The sequence below is a fragment of the Mus musculus genome, chromosome 3 (assembly GCF_000001635.26).
Source record: "Mus musculus strain C57BL/6J chromosome 3, GRCm38.p6 C57BL/6J".
Classification (NCBI taxonomy): Eukaryota; Metazoa; Chordata; class Mammalia; order Rodentia; family Muridae; genus Mus; species Mus musculus.
Window position 1 is genome coordinate 106,136,463 of NC_000069.6, and position 10,080 is coordinate 106,146,542.

A 10,080-nucleotide genomic window follows, 5' to 3' on the forward strand; every position below is an offset into this window, starting at 1 on the left:
AATGATGTCAGCGTTTGGATGCTGATTATGGGGTGGATCCCTGGATATGGCAGTCTCTACATGGTCCATCCTTTCGTCTCAGCTCCAAACTTTGTCTCTGTAACTCATTCCATGGGTGTTTTGTTCCCACTTCTAAGGAGGGGCATAGTGTCCACACTTCAGTCTTCATTTTTTTTGAGTTTCATGTGTTTAGCAAATTGTATCTTATATCTTGGGTATCCTAGGTTTTGGGCTAATATCCACTTATCAGTGAGTACATATTGTGTGAGTTCCTTTGTGAATGTGTTACCTCACTCAGGATGGTGCCCTCCAGGTCCATCCATTTGCCTAGGAATTTCATAAATTCATTCTTTTTAATAGCTGAGTAGTACTCCATTGTGTAGATGTACCACATTTTCTGTATCCATTCCTCTGTTGAGGGGCATCTGGGTTCTTTCCAGCTTCTGGCTATTATAAATAAGGCTGCTATGAATATAGTGGAGCATGTGTCCTTCTTACCAGTTGGGGCATCTTCTGGATATATGCAGAGGAGAGGTATTGCTGGATCCTCCGGTAGTACTATGTCCAATTTTCTGAGGAACCACCAGACTGATTTCCAGAGTGGTTGTACAAGCCTGCAATCCCACCAACAATGGAGGAGTGTTCCTCTTTCTCCACATCCACGCCAGCATCTGCAGTCACCTGAATTTTTGATCTTAGCCATTCTGACTGGTGTGAGGTGGAATCTCAGGGTTGTTTTGATTTGCATTTCCCTGATGATTAAGGATGTTGAACATTTTTTTCAGGTGCTCCTCTGCCATTCCGTATTCCTCAGGTGAGAATTCTTTGTTCAGTTCTGAGCCCCATTTTTTAATGGGGTTATTTGATTTTCTGAAGTCCAACTTCTTGAGTTCTTTATATATGTTGCATATTAGTCCCCTACCTGATTTAGGATAGGTAAAGATCCTTTCCCAATCTGTTGGTGGTCTTTTTGTCTTATTGATGGTGTCTTTTGCCTTGCAGAAACTTTGGAGTTTCATTAGGTCCCATTTGTCAATTCTCGATCTTACAGCACAAGCCATTGCTGTTCTATTTAGGAATTTTCCCCCTGTGCCCATATCTTCAAGGCTTTTCCCCACTTTCTCCTCTATAAATTTTAGTGTCTCTTGTTTTACGTGAAGTTCCTTGATCCACTTAGATTTGACCTTAGTACAAGGAGATAGGTATGGATCAATTCGCATTCTTCTACATGATAACAACCAGTTGTGCCAGCACCATTTGTTGAAAATGCTGTCTTGCTTCCACTGGATGGTTTTAGCTCCCTTGTTGAAGATCAAGTGGCCATAGGTGTGTGGGTTCATTTCTGGGTCTTCAATTCTATTTCATTGGTCTACTTGTCTGTCAGTATACCAGTACCATGCAGTTTTTATCACAATTGCTCTGTAGTAAAGCTTTAGGTTAGGCATGGTGATTCCACCAGAGGTTCTTTTATCCTTGACAAGAGTTTTTGCTATCCTAGGTTTTTTGTTATTTCAGATGAATTTGCAGATTTCTCTTTCTAATTCGGTAAAGAATTGAGTTGGAATTTTGATGGGGATTGCATTGAATCTGTAGATTGCTTTTGGCAAGATAGACATTTTTACAATGTTGATCCTGCCAATCCATGAGCATGGGAGATCTTTCCATCTTCTGAGATCTTCTTTAATTTCTTTCTTCAGAGACTTGAAGTTTTTATCATACAGATCTTTCACTTCCTTAGTTCGAGTCACACTGAGATATTTTATATTATTTGTGACTATTGAGAAGGGTGTTGTTTCCCTAATTTCTTTCTCAGCCTGTTCATTCTTTGTGTAGAGAAAGGCCATTGACTTGTTTGAGTTAATCTTATATCCAGCTACTTCACCGAAGGTGTTTATCAGGTTTAGGAGTTCTCTGGTGGAATTTTTAGGGTCACTTATATATACAATCATATCATCTGCAAAAAGTGATATTTTGACTTCCTCTTTTCCAATTTGTATCTCCTTGATATCCTTTTGTTGTCGAATTGCTCTGGCTAATACTTCAAGTACTATGTTGAAGAGGTAGGGAGAAAGTGGGCAGCCTTGTCTAGTCCCTGATTTTAGTGGGATTGCTTCCAGCTTCTCTCCATTTACTTTGATGTTGGCTACTGGTTTGATGTAGATTGCTTTTATCATGTTTAGGTATGGGTCTTGAATTCCTGATCTTTCCAAGACTTTTATCATGAATGGGTGTTGGATCTTGTTAAATGCTTTTTCTGTATCTAATGAGATGATCATGTGGTTTTTGTCTTTGAGTTTGTTTATATAACGGATTACATTGATGGATTTTCGTATATTAAACCATCCCTGCATCCCTGGAATAAAACCTACTTGGTCAGGATGGATGATTGCTTTAATGTGTTCTTGGATTCCTTTAACTAGAATTTTATTGAGTATTTTTGCATTGATAAGAGAAATTGGTGTGAAGTTTTCTATCTTTGTTGGATCTTTCTGTGGTTTAGGTATCAGAGTAATAGTGGCTTCATAAAATGAGTTGGGTAGAGTACCTTCTACTTCTATTTTGTGAAATAGTTTGTGCAGAACTGGAATTAGATCTTCTTTGAAAGTCTGATAGAACTCTGCACTAAACCCGTGTTGTCCTGGGCTTTTTTTGGCTGGGAGACTATTAACAATGTCTTCTATTTCTTTAGGGGATATGGGACTGTTTAGATCGTTAACATGATCCTGATTTAACTTTGGTACCTGGTATCTGTCCAGAAATTTGTCCATTTCGTCCAGGTTTTCCAGTTTTGTTGAGTATAGCCTTTTGTAGAAGGATCTGATGGTATTTTGGATTTCTTCAGAATCTGTTGTTATGTCACCCTTTTCATTTCTGATTTTGTTAGTTAGAATGCTTTCCCTGTGCCCTCTAGTGAGTCTGGCTAAGGGTTTGTCTGTCTTGTTGATTTTCTCGAAGAACCAACTCCTCGGTTCGTTAATTCTTTGAATAGTTCTTGTTTCCACTTGGTTGATTTCACCCCTGAGTTTGATTATTTCCTGCCGTCTACTCCTCTTGGGTGAATTTGCTTCCTTTTTTTCTAGAGCTTTTAGATGTGTTGTCAAGGTGCTAGTGTGTGCTCTCTCCAGTTTCTTCTTGGAGGCACTCAGAGCTATGAGTTTCCCTCTTAGAAATGCTTTCATTGTGTCCCATAGGTTTGGGTATGTTGTGGCTTCATTTACATTAAACTCTAAAAAGTCTTTAATTTCTTTCTTTATTCCATCCTTGACCAAGGTATCATTGAGAAGAGTGTTTTTTAGTTTCCACGTGAATGTTGGCTTTCCATTATTTATGTTGTTATTGAAGGTCAGCCTTAGTCCATGGTAGTCTGATAGTATGCATGGGACAATTTCAATATTTTTGTATCTGTTGAGGCCTGTTTTGTGACCAGTTATATGGTCAATTTTGGAGGAGGTCCCGTGAGGTGCTGAGGAGAAGGTATATCCTTTTGTTTTAGGATAAAATGTTCTGTAGATATCTGTCAGGACCATTTGTTTCATAACTTCTGTTAGTTTCACTGTGTCCCTGTTTAGTTTCTGTTTCCACGATCTGTCTGTTGATGAAAGTGGTGTGTTGAAGTCTCCCACTATTATTGTGTGAGGTGCAATGTGTTCTTTGAGCTTTACTAAGGTGTCTTTAATGAATGTGGCTGCCCTTGCATTTGGGGCATAGATATTCAGAATTGAGAGTTCCTCTTGGAGGATTTTACCTTTGATGAGTATGAAGTGTCCCTCCTTGTCTTTTTTGATAACTTTGGGTTGGAAGTCTATTTTATTTGATATCAGAATGTCTAGTCCAGCTTGTTTCTTCAGACCATTTGCTTGGAAAATTGTTTTCCAGCCTTTCACTCTGAGGTAGTGTCTGTCTTTTTCCCTGAGATGGGTTTCCTGTAAGCAGCAGAATGTTGGGTCCTGTTTGTGTAGCCATTCTGTTAGTCTATGTCTTTTTATTGGGGATTTGAGTCCATTGATATTAAGAGATATTAAGATATAAAAGTAATTGTTGCTTCCTTTTATTTTTGTTGTTAGAGTTGGCATTCTTTCCTTGTGGCAGTCTTCTTTTTGGTTCGTTTTGGGATTACTTTCTTGCTTTGTCTAGGGTGTGATTTCCGTCCTTGTATTGTTTTTTTTTTTTTTTTTTTTCTATTATTTTCCTTTGAAGGCCTGGATTTTTGGAAAGATAATGTGTGAATTTGGTTTTGTCATGGAATACTTTGGTTTCTCTATATATGGTAATTGAGAGTTTGGCCGGGTATAGTAGCCTGGGCTTGCATTTGTGATCTCTTAGTGTCTGTATAACATCTGTCCAGGCTCGTCTGGCTTTCATAGTCTCTGGTGAAAAGTCTGGTGTAATTCTGATAAGTCTGCCTTTATATCTTACTTGACATTTCTCCCTTACTGCTTTTAATATTCTATCTTTATTCAGTGCATTTGTTGTTCTGATTATTATGTGTCTGGAGGAATTTCTTTTCTGGTCCAGTCTATTTGGAGTTCTGTAGGCTTCTTGTATGATCATGGGCATCCCTTCCTTTATGTATGGGAAGTTTTCTTCTATTATTTTGTTGAAGATATTTGCTGGCCCTTTGAGTTGAAAACCTTCATTCTCATCAACTCCTATTATACATAGGTTTGGTCTTCTTATTTTGTCCTGGATTTCCTGGATGTTTTGAGTTAGGATCCTTTTGCATTTTGTATTTTCTTTGATTGTTGTGCCGATGTTCACTATGGAATATTCTGCACCTGAGATTCTCTCTTCCATTTCTTGTATTCTGTTGCTGATGCTCGCATCTCTGGTTCCAGATTTCTTTCCTAGGGTTTCTATCTCCAGCGTTGCCTCGCTTTGGGTTTTCTTTATTGTGTCTACTTCCCTTTTTAGTTCTAGTATGGTTTTGTTCATTTCCATCACCTGTTTGGATGTGTTTTCCTGTTTTTTTTTTTTTAAGGACTTCTAACTGTTTGGTTGTGTTTTCCTGTTTTTCTTTAAGGACCTGTACCTCTTTAGCATTGCTCTCCTTTATTTCTTTAAGTGAGTTATGACAGTCCTTCTTGATGTCCTCTACCATCATCATGAGAAATATTTTTAAATTTGGGTCTAGATTTTCAGTTGTGTTGGGGTGCCCAGGACTAGGTGGGGTGGGAGTGCTGCATTCTGATGATGGTGAGTGGTCTTGATTTCTGTTAGTAGGATTCTTACGTTTGCCTTTTGCCATCTGGTAATCTCTGAAGCTAGCTGTTATAGTTGTCTCTGGTTAGAGCTTGTTCCTCAGGTGACTCTGTTAGCCTCTATAAGCAGACCTGGGAGGCTAGCTCTCTCCTTAGTTTCAGTGGTCAGAGTATTCTCTGCAGGCAAGCTCTCTTCTTGCAGGGAAGGTGTCCAGATATCTGGTGTTCGAACCTGCCTCCTGGCAGAAGTTGTGTTCCACTCACCAGATGTCTTAAGATTCCGTGCGGAATCCTGTGTGGGCCCTTGCGGGTGTCAGGCGACTCCGCTGGCAAGGCACCCCGGTGCTCGAGTGGAGTGGAAGGGACTTGTGCCCCAGGTCAGGCCCGGGTTGTCTGCTTCCCTAGTTAATTCAGTTTCAGGTTCCGTGCGATTGGATTTGGGCAGACGCTGTGTTCCACTCATCAGAGGTCTTAGGATCCCGTGGGGAATCCTGTTTGGGCCCTTGCGGGTGTCGGGAGACTCCGCTGGCAAGGCACCCAGGTGCTCAAGTGGAGCGGAAGTGACTTGTGCCCCAGGTCAGGCCCGGGTTATCTGCTTGGGTTTTCTTTATTGTGTCTACTTCCCTTTTTAGGTCTAGTATGGTTTTGTTCATTTCTATCACCTGTTTGGATGTGTTTTCCTGTTTTTCTTTAAGGACTTCCACATCTTTGGTTGTGTTTTCCTGTTTTTCTTTAAGGACTTGTAACTATTTAGCAGTGTTCTCCTGTATTTCTTTAAGTGAGTTATTAAAGTCCCTCTTTATATCCTCTACCATCAACATGAGATATGCTTTTAAATCCGGGTCTAGCTTTTCAGGTGTGTCAGGGTACCCAGATCTGGCTGAGGTGGGAGTGCTGGGTTCCGATGATGGTGAGTGGTCTTGCTTCCTGTTAGTAAGATTCTTACTTTTGCCTTTTGCAGTCTGGTAATCTCTGGAGTTAGTTGTTATAGTTGACTCTGGTTAGAGCTTGTTCCTCTTCTGATTCTGTTAGCCTCTATCAGCAGATCTGGAAGACTAGATCTCTCCTGAGTTTCAGTGGTTAGAGCACTCTCTGCAGGCAAGCTCTCCTCTTGCAGGGAATATGCACAGATATCTGGCATTCAGATCTGCCTCCTGGCAGAAGATGAAGGCCCAAAACAGGGCTTGTTCCAGAATCTGTGTAGCTTTTGTAGTCCATACTCTCACCTGCGCAGAGTAGTCTTGGTTGAATCCCGGAACCAAGATGGCTCCCCCAGATGCTGTGGCAAAGCCCTCCTGGGCAAGACAGACACCTCTCCTCTGGCAGGAAAGGTGCCCAGGTGTCTGAAGCCTGAAACATGGTCTGCCCCAGAAGCTCTGTGACTTCCGCCTGACCCAGAAGCTGTTAGCTTCTGCAGTCCACACTCTCCCCTGCACAGAATAGTCTTGGTTGAATCCCGGAACCAAGATGGCTCCCCCAGATGCTGTGGCAAAGCCCTCCAGTTCGGGTCAGACTCCTCTCCTCTGGCAGGGAAGGTGCCCGGGTGTCTGGAGTCTGAAACTCGGTCTGCCCCAGAAGCTATGTGGCTTCTGCCTGACCCAGAAGCTGTTAGCCTCTGCAGTCCACACTCACCTGTGCAGGCCAGTCTTGGTGGAATCCCAGTATCTCATTCTTATGTTTGGGAAGTTTCCTTCTATAATTTTGTTGAAGATATTTGCTGACCCTGTAAGTTGAGAATCTTCATTCTCATCTACTCCTATTATCCGCAGGTTTGGTCTTCTCATTGTGTCCTGGATTTCCTGGATGTTTTGAGTTAGGATCTTTTTGCATTTTGCATTTTGTTTGATTGTTGTGCCAATGTTCTCTATGGAATCTTCTGCAGCTGAGATTCTCTCTTCCATCTCTTGTATTCTGTTGCTGATGCTCTCATCTATGGTTCCAGATTTCTTTCCTAGGGTTTCTATCTCCAGTGTTGCTTCACTTTGGGTTTTCTTTATTGTGTCTACTTACCTTTTTAGGTCTTGCATGGTTTTGTTCATTTTTATCACCTGTTTGGATGTGTTTTTCTGTTTTTCTTTAAGGACTTCTATCTCTTTAGCAGTGTTCTCCTTTATTTCTTTAAGTGAGTTATTAAAGTCTTTCTTAATGTCTTCTACCAGCATCAAGACATATAATTTTAAATCTGAGTCTTGCATTTCAGGTGTGTTGGGGTATCCAGGACTGGCTGAGGTGGGAGTGCTGGCTTCTGATGATGGTGAGTGGTCTTGGTTTCTCTTAGTAAGATTCTTACGTTTGCCTTTTGCCATCTGGCAATCTCTGGAATTAGTTGTTAAAGTTGTCTCTGGTCGGAGCTTGTTCCTCCTGTGATTCTGTTAGCCTCTGTCAGCAGACCCGATCAGAGTACCATCTGCCGGCAAGCTCTCCTCCTGCAGGGAAGGTGCACAGATATCTGGCGTTCGGAACTGCCTCCTGGCTGAAGATGAAGGCCCGAAACTGGGCCTGTCTTAGAAGCTGTGTCTCTTCCGCCTGTCTCAGAAGCTGTGTAGCTTCTGTAGTCTGCACACTCACCTGTGTAGACTAGGTACTGAGGGATCCGGGACCCAAGATGGCTCCCCTAGGTGCTCTGCCGCAGAGCCCTCCCAGGTGGCGTGGACACCTCTCCTCTGGTGGGGGAAGGTGCCCGGATGCCTGGAGCCTGAATCAGGGCCTGTCCCGGAAGATGTGTTGCTTCTGCCTGTCCCAGAAGCTGTGTTGCTTCTGTAGTCCATACTGTCACCTGCATAGACTAGTCCCTATGGGATCCGGGACCCCAACTTTGTCTGCCTCTATATTCTATGAGTCATCACTTGTGACACATTTTCCTTCACCCAGCCCTCACTGGAGAAGAAAGATTATGGATTAACATAAGATTAACACTCCATCCAGTGGATCAAATATTAACTAATGTTGACAGGCACCTGGTAGGAATTGGCAGTTTTTAAGTGTATTTGTGAATAATTTGTCACCATTCTTAATTGGGAGCTGGGGTAATTCCTGTAATGGTAGTGTTTGTATGTGCCAGAAGGGTTTACAGTGGATGCCACTGAAATGTTTGCCATAGAAATTCTCATTTAGTTTTGATCCCACAGCCTTTGTTCTCTGTAGACTTTTGCACGGAATTCACTAAAATACACTGCAATAGACATTATGTTCAGTTGTGATTATAAGTCAAAAAGTCTGCTTCACTCTCATTTTAAAGCTACCAAATGTCTGGCAAAGAATCTGAATTCCTCATTAAAAACAAATAGTTCTTCAGGTAAATCTATTTCCAATTTTCTGAGGAACCTCCACATTGATTTCCAGAGTGGTTGTGCCAGTTTGCAATCCCACCGGCAGCGGAGGAATGCTCTTTTATCATATCCTTGCCAACATGTGCTGTCACCTGTGTTTTGATCTTAGCCATTCTGATTGGTGTAAGATAGAATCTCAGGATCATTTAGATTTGCATCTCCTTGATCACTAAGGACTTTGAACATTTTTTCAAGTGCTTCTCAGCCATTCAAGGTTCCTCTGTTGTGAATTCCTTGCTTAGTTTCTATAATCCATTTTTGATTGGGTTCTTTGGTTTTTCAGTGGTTAGATTGTTAATTTATATAATTTGGATATTAGCCCTCTGATGAAGTGCTCTACAGTGGAGAGGGTGAAATTGTACTGTCCACCTCGAGTGGTGGGGCAGGATATCAACTAGAGGGAGGAGATTGCTATCCCACTGTCAAAAGATCTATCTTAGAATTTCTCCTGACTGAAGGAACAAAAATAGAGAAGAAAATGATAGAATGGAGATCCAGAGACCAGCCCAAATTGGGTTAAAGCTCAAGGAGGGGCCCCAGGGCCTGACACTTTTACTGATGCTGTGGTGTGCTTGCAGACAGGAGCGTAGCATGATTGGCTTGCAAGAAGCCCAACAAGCAGCAGAAAGATTCTGATGTAGGTAACTAGCAGCCAACCAATGGACTGAAGCTGGGGACTTCTGTGGTTGAATTGGGGATAAGCTGGAGGAGGAGGGCAACCCCATGGGAAGACCAGCAATCTCAACTAACCTGGAACCCTGAGAACCCTCAGACACTGAGCCACCAACCAGGCAGAATACAATATGTTATATGAGGCCAACAACACATATACAGCAGAGACTGCTTTATCTGCCCTCTGCCCTTGGTGAGAAAGAATGCACCTAACCCTGGAGAGACTTGAGGCCCCAGGGTGTGGGTAGGCTTGCTAGGGTGGAGGTATGTGGGAGGAACTATAGGATGGGGAGTGCTCAGGGGGCAGGAAGGGTGGGGGATAAAGAATGGACTCTTAAAAAGAATTAAAGAATATAAAAAATAAAAATGAAAAAAAACCCACAAATAATTCAATGTAATCACTGTCAGCAGTGGGCTTTGAAGTTAGAAACTAGGGATAGATATGACACTCAATGGGTCTATCTCTTAGTTACTCTTTTCTAAAATAAAACCTATAATGTGAATGATCAAATGTGTCAAAAAGTAAGGAATTATATTGTTTTTCAACTTTAATGCATATCTCTATATATCTGTGAATTCATAATGTATATTTAAAATATAGAATATATTTTAAAAGTAATATATAATATGAAATGTATATCACATGTATTATATTTATGAATAGCTTGCTAATACTTAAATAAAATTTAAATATATTCAACATCAACTGCTCTACCTAAGAAGTCTAGGAATCTTGGCTCACATGCCTAGAGCATCACAAATAGACTTTTCTTCTACCTATAACTGAGTCAAAGTTTATCTACTCTTGTATTCATGATGGTAGATTCCTCTTTTTTAATACAGGATATAGCACTTTTATTTCTAGGTATTCATTCAAAAAC